The following is a 12578-nucleotide window of genomic DNA, read 5'->3' as shown; positions in this document are numbered from 1 at the left end:
GATAAGACGTACTGCTCTTTTTCTCCGCGGGCGAAGCCATCGCTTGCAACTCGCCGACAAGCACTCTTCGTCAACCACCTCACTCGGAAGAAAATTCTTCCTAAAAAAAAGCGTGTCACGATCTTTGAACACGCTTTTAACGAGGGAATAAGCTACGCACGATTGTGATTTCGGGTTTGTTGGAATGCGTAGAGCGTCTAGATTGAGTTGTCACCACAAAAGGACGATCTCAGAATCGACTTGAGTGCCCTTTCAACACAAATGGATGAATTGAATAGTCGAACGGGTCTTTCATATCACAGGGGGCTGTACAAATAAAAACCTTGGCGAGCATAAATACCCTGTCAGTGTCCCTTTTCCTAAGTTGTCGGTGGCCACGGCGCGAGCTGCTCCGCGTTTGGGCTCAATCATTTCAACGCGTGAGAGGGGCATTTTCTATTCTCTCAGAAATGGAGGGTGTAGTGCTTACACCCCTTGTCCCATATATTAACACCCCAAGACTACATTTCGACGTTCGATCCACTAACCTCGGAATGACGATACCAACTTTTAAATGCGGCCTGGTAGCTGTGTGATACACAACTTACTAAATAGCTAATGTACTACGTATCAAAGACTACAAAAAAAAACACTTAGGTTTTGCAACAGGGTTAACAAAACCGTGTTTTTTCCGCCGCGGTCTTTCATGTTTACATTGGCTATTTTATTAAAGGGGCACTCAAGTAGATTCTGAGATTGTCGGTTTATTGGTAAAACTCAGGCGACGGGCTCTAAGGATCCTAAAAAAATCACATTCAAGAGCGGTCAATTTTGTTATTAAAAATCCTGTCAGAGATCGCGCCACGCCCCTCCATCTGCACCGTGGCGCAGAACGCCAGGGGGCGCCACCGGACGGGAAGGCAGCAGGGAAAGGCACGCGACAGCCAATCACGAGTGACGGCTTCCCAGCTGACTGATTTTTCGAATGCGTGCGTATATGAAAATTCTGGCCGTGGCGCGTAACACATAAAATTTTGTGTTAAGCGCAACGGTGTAGAAAAGGGGGCGCAGCCTTTGATTGAATTTTTAATAGAGAAATCAGCCACCCGTGAGTGTAATTTAGGTTGTTTTGGGATGCTTAGAGCCCATAGATTAAGTTATGACAATAAATAAACTATCTCAGAATCCACTTGAGTGTCCCTTTATGTTGTATCACTCGACTACTAAGGCGCTCGTGAAAGTTGGTATCGTCGATTCGACGTCAGTGGACTGAATGTCAGATCGCAGTTTTTGGGGTGTTTTATAAGGAACAAGGGGTGTAAGCTCTACACCCCCATTTCTGAGAGTGTAGGAGCACTTCTTTATTATACGGGAAAGCCCTCGTCAAATATTCCCATGTTCTTGCGTGTTCGCTTATCGGAACATTAGGCTGCGCGAAATCTTCACCGTCCGCCTTGAAGGTGCCTGCTTGCTCTTTGCCATTTTCTATCTTCTTCCGCAAAACGTATATCTTTGCTGTAAATCCGAAAATAAAATAAAAAAAAAAAGTAGACGATGCGTTTGCGACAAATCCCGTTATCTGTATCGTCGGGTGCACGCGGTGTCCCCGAAGATAAAAGGAAACTCGAGAAGCGCGAGTACGGAATGCGCATGCGTGGTGGATGCAGCTGTGGATCCGGGTCACTTGGCCGTGGGATCGTGGATTGCGTAGAATGCCCGGCGTCTCAACGGTGATACGCCGGGGACAATTAACGTTTCCAGGACCACGATTTATTCACGGCCAACTTTGAAAATCCTCCCCCTCGGTAGATGCTAGAGCTGCTGACCGTGTCGCCTTAGTGCTCTTTGTATTCTTTGTCTGATCATATTAGCGGCTGAGGTCCTAATGTGGTCATGTCTGTCCGAGGCACAGTTGTGAGGAGATGATTGCACGTTTCTTTAATGATAAGCTGACGCCTAGTTCTAAAGAAGTTACGTTGTCTTAAAAAAGGAAAGATACAAAAAAGCTAATGGTTAAAGGGATACTGAACCAAAGAATTTAGTGCCCATAATAAGTGGCGCACGTTCTTTCCACCAGCCAGCAGCCGCCGGTGTGCGCAAGCACACGCAACAAAAATGACGTCACAGACCCCCATTCGCGGTTGAGATGACAGTGAAATGCATGGGCTTCGGATTAAAGGAGAATAAAGACAGGCTTTTCATCTCTACAAGTGAAAGCTACGTGCTTGTTAGACCAATTCATATCGCTTACTTTTTACACCAGGCACCACTGTGTAGATGAAAAACTTGTCTTCATTCTCCTTTGGTCCGAAGCCCATACATTTCACTGTCATCTCAAACACGAATGGAGGCCTGTGACGTCATTTTTGTTGCGTGTGCTCGCGCACACCGGCGGCTGCTGGCTCGTGGAAAGAACGTGCGCCACTTCTTATGGACACCAAATTCCTTGGTTCAGTATCCCTTTAATAGGAGGGAGCCTCTCGAAAGGAATAATGGTTGTTCGCGTATGTAGCCATGAATAATATTTGTTTTATTTTTACGGTAAATCATTATACAAAATATTTGTTGTTGTTTTTATTACAATATCCGTGGAGTGGCCGGCACTGGAAAATCAGTGTAAACGTCTCCATTCATTTCTAGATATTAAAGGAAAAAAAATGACGGATTGTGTCGATAAGTCAATGCGACCTTCGAAATGCAAAAAAAAAAAAAAAAATATTTTGTTTCCATGAGCACTTTCGCATTATTATTATTACAACTACTACGACGACCGAACGGACCAACACACGAACACACAAACTGGCATACCAACACACACAAGCGCATACACAAAAACACACGTACAAACACACATACACACAAACAAACACAAATACAAACACATAAACAAGCAAACGAACAACAACCAAACGAAGAAAAACAACAACCAAACAAACAAGAAAAACCAACCAAACAACAACCAAAGAGCAACCAAACCACATGTAGACAAAGAGCAACCAAACGAACCAACAAACAGCAAAAAAACAAACGAACACACTTATAATTTTTGACTGGACATTTAATCGAACTACGTTTCATCGAGCACCGCCGTTTTAACGAACCGGTTTCATCGAACGCCGTTTCATCGAAGCGCAGTGTTTTTCTTCTAGCGGATACTGCCGAAACCCTCCCGATCGGAACACTCTACAACGCCGCTGAAATGCACCATCGTAAAATAGCAGCTTAGTGTTTAGTTTTTTAAATACAGCGCATTCCGAGAAGTCTATAATCAAATCTTGAACTAGCACTAGGACTTTAGAACTTAATCAACTAAAGTTTTAATGCAAGTTTCCCAAGCTTGGTTTAATCACGTAGACCGATCAAATTGCAAGATTAGGTGCTACGGTTCTTCTATGCTACTTCTTCTATTTCTCATGATTTTAGCGTTTCCGAAAGCCTCTTCATTTCAAAAAGCCGTCAACATAAAAATAAAACCTGCCCCATACAAGATACCCGATGTCTTCATTTTCGCGCCAATGCCCCAATTGCGCGAACTACTTAATTGCTTCCAAACGGTGTCCTCAAATCATCACCTCTAGGAACGTATAATTTACTGTAACACGGGACGACTAATAGTGGACTTTGCCATATTATACTTAAGAAAAAACGCGTCCTAGTGTTTTGGTTTTTAGTGACAACTTAATACTCGATATAAACGTTTCTCTGGGGCCGCCATTTCCAAAAGAACGTCTTCTCTTCTTCTAAGGTGGTTTGCACCGCCCGATTATAGTAGAATGCAAGAAAGGAACGACGCAAGCCTGAACTTAATAGCTCAAGCAGGCATGTAGCCAGGGGGGCGGCCTATGGGGTCCGGCCCCCCTCCCTCCCCCCCCCCCCCCCCCCCCCCCCCAAGCCGAAATCTTCGATTTTGCTCAAACCTCCCCTCCCCCCTCCCCCCCCTACAGCATTTTGTCATGTCATAGGCGCCCCCCCCCCCCCCCCCCCCCTCCCCCGAAACGAAATCCTGGCTACGTGCCTGAGCTCAAGTTAATGGTTCCAGGCCAATACCACGGCGTAGCCATCGCCTTCGGCTTCATAAAGGAAAATAAGATAGAAAAGAAATGAAATTGCAGAAATTGGTGCAATGCAGCCCTTGGGGTGCTGCATTGGAGCTCTCTACAACTGATTTTTGAAGATAAATGAGAGCAGAAAGAAAAAGAAGAATAGATATGTTAATTTTCCCGTTTCATTCGTTTAGGTATACCATCCGAAACCACACGTCTCGTGCGGCTGATCTAGATCGCTTCCTTTCCTTGGCCTGACTCATAATTTGGGTGTCCATATATTTTTCGGTCTGAGTGACACAAGTTAACAGCTCCTTCCTGCACACGTCCTACTCACCCACACGGACAAAAAACAAAAACAAAGCCGTGTTGGTTTGTCCAAAACAGCAAGCCACAGGCAGCATCACACAGAGCACCTGCCAAGAGGCTCGAACGGCAAGCATGGCATGCACCCACGCTGCCCACCTTCTGACCAGCGCGAGGTGTTTGACCGCTCGCGTCGCCCCAGCAAAACAACCGGAGGCGGTTCGTTCCCGACTTCATCATCGGATCGCGAGGCGTCCGGTCGACCAAGCCCCAAATTCGGCGGCCCAGCCCCCCACTCCTCGCATGTCGCTGCTATTTTTTTTTTTTTTTTCGTCTCAAAACCGAACACCGGTGGGTGAGCCATTAGCGTGGCGTCAACGTGGGCGTTTTCCCGAAAGTGCATATCGGTGGCGGCATCGGCCGCACGCGCCCTCTACAATCATCGTATCACCAACAACAACGTATACCATAACACCTAAAGTAACCGAGAGGAACTATATACAAACGATAGTAGAGAACAAGAGAGAGAGTTTGTGATGAGGTACAAGAGTGGGCCTGCAGGAGGCTCGGCCCCCGAAATCGGTGTGGGTTGACGCCGTCGGTCGCCTCCAAACTCCGTTTCCCTCCACGCAATGAAAAGATGGACCGGGTAGAAGGCAGCAGTGATATGTACGCGTGGACAAACCCCAAACGCACCTGTTATTTGCTCTTTCATTCCGAGCGCCCTATAATTGGACCGGCGGATCCCGAGATTACACTCACGTGATCCATCCCCCGCAACTTCGTCGGGTCGAGGCGGAGAATGACACGGTGCGTTCGCGAAAACCCACGATCGGTATGCACACCTGGAGCACGTATATAACCCACGCCGCGGTCCACGCTGGGGTCAAACGGAGGACACGGAGGCCCCCTTGTCCAACATGAACGAACGCCATGCCCGCTTTTAGACCGTTGCCTGCTCCTACCTACGCAAAAAAACCCGGGCTGCCCAAAGTATCGCTTCGTTCTTGTGGGAGCTGTTCCTCGAGGCGTGGGCATCGCGCCCGTCTGGTCTTGAGCTGGCTCCCCGGTGGTGTCTTGCACGTCTTCTGCTTCTTCTTCGGTGGCAGAGGACGTCGAAGCGAATGGCTACCTCCGCACTTTCTGGAGGAAAAAAAGGGGGGGGGGGGGGGGGGGGGAGAGTTACTACACCCTTGTGTGTGGCTTCTGGAGCCAGGAGCCGCCGCTCCCTTCCTTGGTTTTTTATCATATGATAATGCTGGTTTGCTTCTTACCGAGAGCATCGCGATGCACTTCTTGTATGGTACGCGGGACGGGCCACCGTTGCAGGGTTCCTTGTGTTTCAAAGTTCAAGGGGGTAGAGGGGGGGGGGGGGGGGGGGGGGTTAATGCACGGATGAGTGTGAGTACGTAGGTGGGACACGTGTAGGTGCCGCGTACTTTGAACGCAATTAATAGCAGGGTGGAGGATGGGGAACTTGAGTGGCCGTTTGCAACCGGAACGCTATAAATGAGGTGTGGGTAGGTGGGAACGTTCATTTCGGGAGCGGGCGTGGGCCGGGGGTATATTATCGGTGATTTGTTACAGCCACGAGCGTATACCCGGGATCTATAGTGTTATTCTAAGCGCGTTAACCCGTGTCATATGTCTAGGCCCTGGTATATGTAAGCCACGCGTTCATTATCTCCCTTAATTCGCCTTTTTTTTCCCAAGTATCATTATAATGATCTACCTATTGATTCGCAGTCTGGTGAGTTTGCCGGCCGTTGATTAGTTCCGTCCTGCCTCCACGCGTCGCTATGCGTAATAGAAGAGTGTCTTCGAGGTTTTGAAGCTACGCGAGCACGGTCATGTTGAAGTGGTGATGGATGTGCTAGTGGACAAAACTTCCAACTGTCTTATCGAGATGGGACAGTTGGAAATGAATCGAATATAAGCGTCTGTTTTTCTCTAAAGAAAGACGTTCTATAGCTCACTTCTTGGCGCTGCTATATCTCCGCACGGCAGACTTACACGATCCCAATAGAAGTGTGCGTTTGAGAGTACTAAAAGTTAATGCAAACTTTACAAATTTTAAGACAGATTCTGTTATCCTTTCTGATAGCGTTCTCTTACCGTTTCTCATGTCATTACGTAGAAGTGATAAAGGAAACCACCAGGAATGGTGACAAGCCAGAGAGATACGGACCCGATATGGGACACGATCTCTTTGGTGGGCTGACAAGATATGACAGCCCCCTGACCGTTTTTCCCGATCGCCTTGCTGTCGTCCAAGGTACCAGTCGTTGTAGCCACTGGCTCCGGAGCTTCCACTATACCATCCAATGCCATGCCAATCAAGCACCGCAAATTGTGCATTGTCATGGCGCTCTTCGTTTTTGTGTGTTTAACTATCACCGGATAAACCAATCACGCAAGTAAAACAAAAAGTGCAGGATCACGCCACATCTTATATCTGCGTGATTGGTTTCAGCCGGTGGTAGCGAACGATACAAAGACCACGAGTGTCGACACACATTAGTGGCTTCCCGGCATGGTTCCACCGAACCGCTTTGTCGACCGCAGTCGGACTTGATGTGGAACACAGTACTATATAGACCTGTAGCTCTCTCGAGTGTTTGATCTAACCTTTCGAAAAAATAAAGTTATCCACCACCACAGCGCCCCAGGTGAGAAAAACTGGATCGTTTTGGGGCGCGTTCCGGCTGTGCATCGCGTTGCATCCTTTCAATTGCTCCGTTACAGTGCCCGTGGACAGAAGCTGAGGGACACTGACAGACGCTACTTTACGCCCGTGGATCGTGCAAGATGGAGGCACCTCTTATGTGTGGTCGCGTCTCGTGAATGCCACAGCGCCCCCCTGCCGAGAGAAACAGGTCTACATGGTTCGGCCTTCTGCTCCAAGGCGACGATCACCGGCTGTGCCGTCATTCAAAATCACGCTCGTCTAAATATAGAAGAGCATTCTTCAATCAGTGGCAGATGACGAAAGGAAGCGTACGCTTTCGACGCTTTCTGAACAGTAGGGAGTTTGAGTAGTTCGTTGCAATACCTCCAATAACGGTACCCGATAACGATATGTGGTGCCCGCACAAAGGCTTCGGCAGAATATATCGGGTATGGTTACCGGAGTTATTGGAACGATCTACTAAAACTAGATAGTTTCGGGGAATCGTTGTTGCACACCCGATACGGTACGATGGGCCCTAGGGTACAAACTGCGCGTGTTTGAATATTCTGCTGTAGCACATGCGCAGTTCGTGCCTGAGGCCCCATCGCACCATATCGGATGTGCAAAAACGGTTCCCTAAATCTCCCTACTCCCTATTTCTCCGATGACTCGGATAACGATGCCCGATACTCTGCCGCCGCCTTGGCGCATGCATCGTATCGTTATCGGCTACCGTTATAAGGTGGTATCCGAACGATCTACTAAAACTTTCTAATAATATGCTCTGGGCTCGCCACGTCCTGTTTCTTAAGTTGTCCGTGAGCAAAGTGAAAGACACGCACGTCTTGGTTTGAAATCAGCCATCTGAAATGCATCACGATGCTGCTGTAACGAGCATAGACACCAACACGCGGCTGTGACGTCACGCCGCTGAGGAGATATTGTTGTCGCCACTGCGCATGCGCAGAAGGTTCCTTTCACGCAAATCTTGTTTCTGCGCACGTGTAGTGCCCACACCTGTTGTGGGCAAACGCTGACTTGTTTGTAAGCATTGTGCCGGTCTATTTATATCCGGTCTTGCACAACTCGGCGCGGCGCTATAAGCTTTGTCGGATTCGTTTATTCATTGATAACACGTTGGCGGCCGGGATAATACGGCTTTTAAGTTTCTAGACTTTACAACACCTGCCGCCCTCCTCCTTAGGGAAGTCTGGCTGCCTGCATCGTTTGGAGTAATGACGGTGTTCGTCCGGTTTAAACGTTTAGTGTGGGAGGTCGGACTAAAGGCCATCCATATAAGCGGTTCCATATATGGTGTCTTACGTAGGAACGAAAAACCTTACACGTAGAAAATGAACGCACTTTACGTGCAAACACGTGCACGTTCACGCACATGCGAGGGCCTTGGTATTGGCAGTTTATACGTCCCCGTCTAATGTGTACGCAAGGCCAAACATTTCGGGAATATGACTATGTTATTTAAATTGGTTTGTGCCTCATAAAACTCCGCCAGTCATTACACTTTGATTATTGTGACTTGTCGTATATGGGCATAATATTAAAAATAATAAACCACACTTTAGATTTATGTAGTTCCTTCCCCTTACTTTCTTATTCTTCTCGTAGAGGAGAAATCATTACACTGATATCATGCCAATCAAATTTTCACTGTAGAATGAGGCCTTTTAAGTAATCAGGATTCAACAGCATTTTACTGGGGAACAACCTATTTGTAGCAATGTAGAGCATACTAGCAAGATCAACAGCGTTGCTTCAAACAAATGTGTGCAGATATAATTATATTTATCCCCCTTTTGGTCTTCCTCGGTGGGTAAAAGGCAAGGCAAAAAAAATCTTCCCTCGTTTTTTCTCTGTTTTTGTTCTTTTGGTGTGGAAGTAACGATAAGCTACAATCGAAAGAAAATCAACACCACAACTCAATCTAAGTTCCATTAAGTCAACGTAACCAACACCTTTTTGTTTCAGTTAACAGAATGTAAACTATTGCGCTTACCATGCTTCGACTGCATTGGCTCGTAAAAGTTTCACCGGAAACAGTACCCAATCGCCGGCACCGAAATATATTTTACTCTCTTTCACCACTGAACCGCAGTAAAAACATTTGGCTTCCCATGAACCGTTATTAACCTTTCTCTTTACATGGTGACTTGAGATATTTGTAGGTGCACGTAAGATCATGTGCTTGTGAGTTTATTGGAACGCATAAGAGCTGTTTATCCTTACAATCGAAATCAGGGAAGGGATACTTAGCTCGACATATAAACTATCCGCAAAACATTTTTATTATTTTGAGGTGACGATAAGGGGTAATATCAGTGGGACAAGAAAGGACGAAGGTGCTAAGGGTTGCCTACTTGCCTCTCGCCAAAAAACTGATCTTTAGATTATTTCATGAGAACTTTTTCTGGACGAAGAAAGGACAAAAACATTTTTCATTTTTCTCTGTAACTTACCAGCATGCTCCCATTCGTCAAAACGATAAGCCTACACCTCTTGCACGAGCCTTTGTCACCACCAGTTCGAAAATTTCCGCCCAAAGTGGGGCACGGATCCCTTGGCTCGCCGACATCAGAACCCCCCAAAAACTCTTTTTTTTTTACAACGAAATCGTGTTAGAAATACTTCGCGCACATGTGAACTATGTGCGAAGCATTCTTTTGGTCTTCGTGTGGCGATAAAGAATAAAAGAGAAGCAACACAAAGAACGAAGACACTAAAGGTTATCTACTGGCCTCTGGCTAAGAAACCCATCTTTGGCTTCTTTCATCAAAACTCTTTCTGAACGAAGTCAGCACAAAACATAATTCGTTATCTCCTGCAACTTACCAGTACGCTCCAATTCGTCAAGACGGTAAGCTTAGACCTTTTGCACAGCCGCTCGTCACCCCCCGTTCGAAAATTGGCGCCCAAAGTGGGGCGAGCGCACAGCTTTGCCCGGGCATCCATCCCTTGACTCGCATCAGTGGAAGGGGGGTGGACGCCTGGGAGGGAGCGGCGTGCCCAGCCGTTGCCCCGGCGACCGCCTCTCCGGCGCCGAACGGGATGCCATCGCCGAGGAGCAACAAAAAGGACCCCCCCCCCCCCCCCTTCCACCGGATTCCGCTACCGGACGGCCGCCGGCGACCGTTTCCACGTCGCGGTTTTCTTCATCCCGAGGATATCTGGTTCTTCTTCGTCTACTGGAAAGTCTTGGGCTGCCTCGCTGGGACTGGCTTCGCGCGGAGCCACTTGTCCCAGTGTCTTGGTGTTGAACAACAGGTGCAAGGTGTGCAACGGACGATGCGCTGCATACTGTCTTTACCATACAATTTGAAACCGCACTTTTCCTATACCATTTAGACACGAAGTCACGCAATAATCACCTGTCCGCAAGTGGTTCAAATGCAGTGTGAAGAATGGTCGAGAGCTTTAGAGAAACGGAATGTAAGCGTTTGCGTTACTGTTAATTGGTGGAAATTCCTGCTAATAAGTACTTCTAAAGCTACGGTAAAATTTGAGTACCTTAATATACTGCTTTACGTTCTGAGTAACTATCGTTCATTACATTTACTTTTCGAAACTTTGTTAACACGACAATTCGACTTTGCGTGCTGACCTTGTCCGGAGTTCCAGACAATCGGTTTCTCACCCACATGATGATCTACTTGTTTCCATTGGCGAAGTACGTGACCAAAAGCGTCGCTCTGGTCGGCCTTCGAAGGTTGGTCAAACGCTCTATGTGTCGTTTTGTGTTGGGTGAATTTGGTCGTTCTTGACGGAAAAAAAAAGTAATATAGAGTTTTCGTAGTCCACGCTTTTCCATCCGCTAAGCCGTCCGCAACGAAGAAGCCGCCACTGCGCCTGCGCGCCGATGGTCTTGACTGTTGAGTTCCGGGTATGGTAGCGGGTTGGCGGAGAGCGTTGCATGACTTCAAAAGCGATCTACAAAAACTCCTTGATGCCAGACTGCCAGAACGCGATGATTGCAAGTCGGGCTTTTGACACAGATACCATCAAACTTCAGTAGGTGACGGTGGTGACGTGACGGATAGACACCGTAAGAAGACACAACCGGGACCACTTTCTTTGGCTACGCAGTCAAAGCTGTGGGCGCGCGTGCGCTGGCTTATTATCTTGGGTGTCCATCAAGGGTGTGCACGCGAACGCACTTTTCAGTTCTGAAACGCCGCAGAAAGTTGTCCGCGAATAAAATAGAAATTTTGATGCCGGATATTTTTTCTTCAGCTAAATTAAGCGAGTAATCTTCTTTAATGGCATGACTCATGTTATCTAATAATCCCGGAGTATAACTATTATTTCTCCACAAAGCACTAAAACATTTATTTATTTTTTAGCGCATTTTTTTTATTTTTTTATTTCAGGGGTCTCGGGACGTTTTGACTAAGAGGCCAGATTCAAAAAATGTCCCAGCCTCGAGGGTCGGAAATAGATAAGACAATATAAGCGAGAAAATACTTAATCAAAAAGTCTAAATAAGCGCTTGAATATAGACATTTAATCTAGAGCAAAAGTTGAGGAAGAAATGTAATGTGGATGCACACATGAACTTTCATTCCAAATGTGTTTATTACGTTGTTTATGATATAACAAAATGATCGTAGTAACCCAGAGAACTCAAGTCATAAATCAACGCGAATAGGAACTTCGTCGTGTTCACGCAGGGCAGAAGACTTCTAAGAATGGTAGGTCTGATGATGACAATATGCAAGATGTATGAGACATGGCTCTAAGCACAATAAACTGAATGTAAAACAAGACATGTTTTTGTTGTTGTTTTTTTTTTTTTTGTTTTTAGCGCTAAAATAAAATACACCGCCGAACATTCATTGTTTATCGAAATGTAGTGCTGGGCGGTCCAAACCCTATGTCAAAGTTGCAGAGCTAAGCGTTCTCTTTTTCAAAATTTAAAAGTGATTTTCTGAAATTTTCAAAGGGGAAATGGTGGCCGACAGAGTTTTCGAATACATGGCGCTGTATGGGCGCCACGGACTGAAAACGGGTGAAACTGGGACCCTATTGAATTTTTTGGAAAATCACTTATAAATTTTGGTTGAAATAACGGTTAGTGTAAAAACTTTGGCATTTTGTTTGGACCGCTAGCGCTGCGTTCCGGCGGAAAATGAGCGCGCAACAATGCGTAAGTTAATTTTGCAGTTAAAAAAAAAATTGTTTTGGGGGACATGTTTTATGTGATAAGTTATCCCAAAGTAATTCGATGATATTACACAGAAATGCTGATGATGACAATGTTACAATATGGTGGGAGCGCGTTTTGATGCATTTGTTTCCTTTTATTTTTCTGATATCTTCGTTTGCGCTTACAATGCACCGTATTTTTTTTTTTTTTCACGCGTTTTTTTGTTTTGTTTTTGTTTTTGTTTTGTAGCAGCGGGTCGCCAGGAAGATTGCGGCCTTCCGCGTGCCGTACAGAAAGCTTCCGGGGGTCGGATCTGACCCGCGGGCCGCGGTTCGGGGAAGCCCCGTTCTAACCGAACGCCTCAGATGACTCTCTCTTTAAGCAAAAAGAGAAAGGAAGACCCAAATCATACTCAACAAAA

Source organism: Ixodes scapularis, unplaced genomic scaffold (genome assembly GCF_016920785.2).
Source record: "Ixodes scapularis isolate PalLabHiFi unplaced genomic scaffold, ASM1692078v2 PGA_scaffold8__174_contigs__length_109621045, whole genome shotgun sequence".
Classification (NCBI taxonomy): domain Eukaryota; kingdom Metazoa; phylum Arthropoda; class Arachnida; order Ixodida; family Ixodidae; genus Ixodes; species Ixodes scapularis.
The sequence above is the reverse complement of the archived record's forward strand: the minus strand, read 5'-3'. Positions refer to the sequence as shown.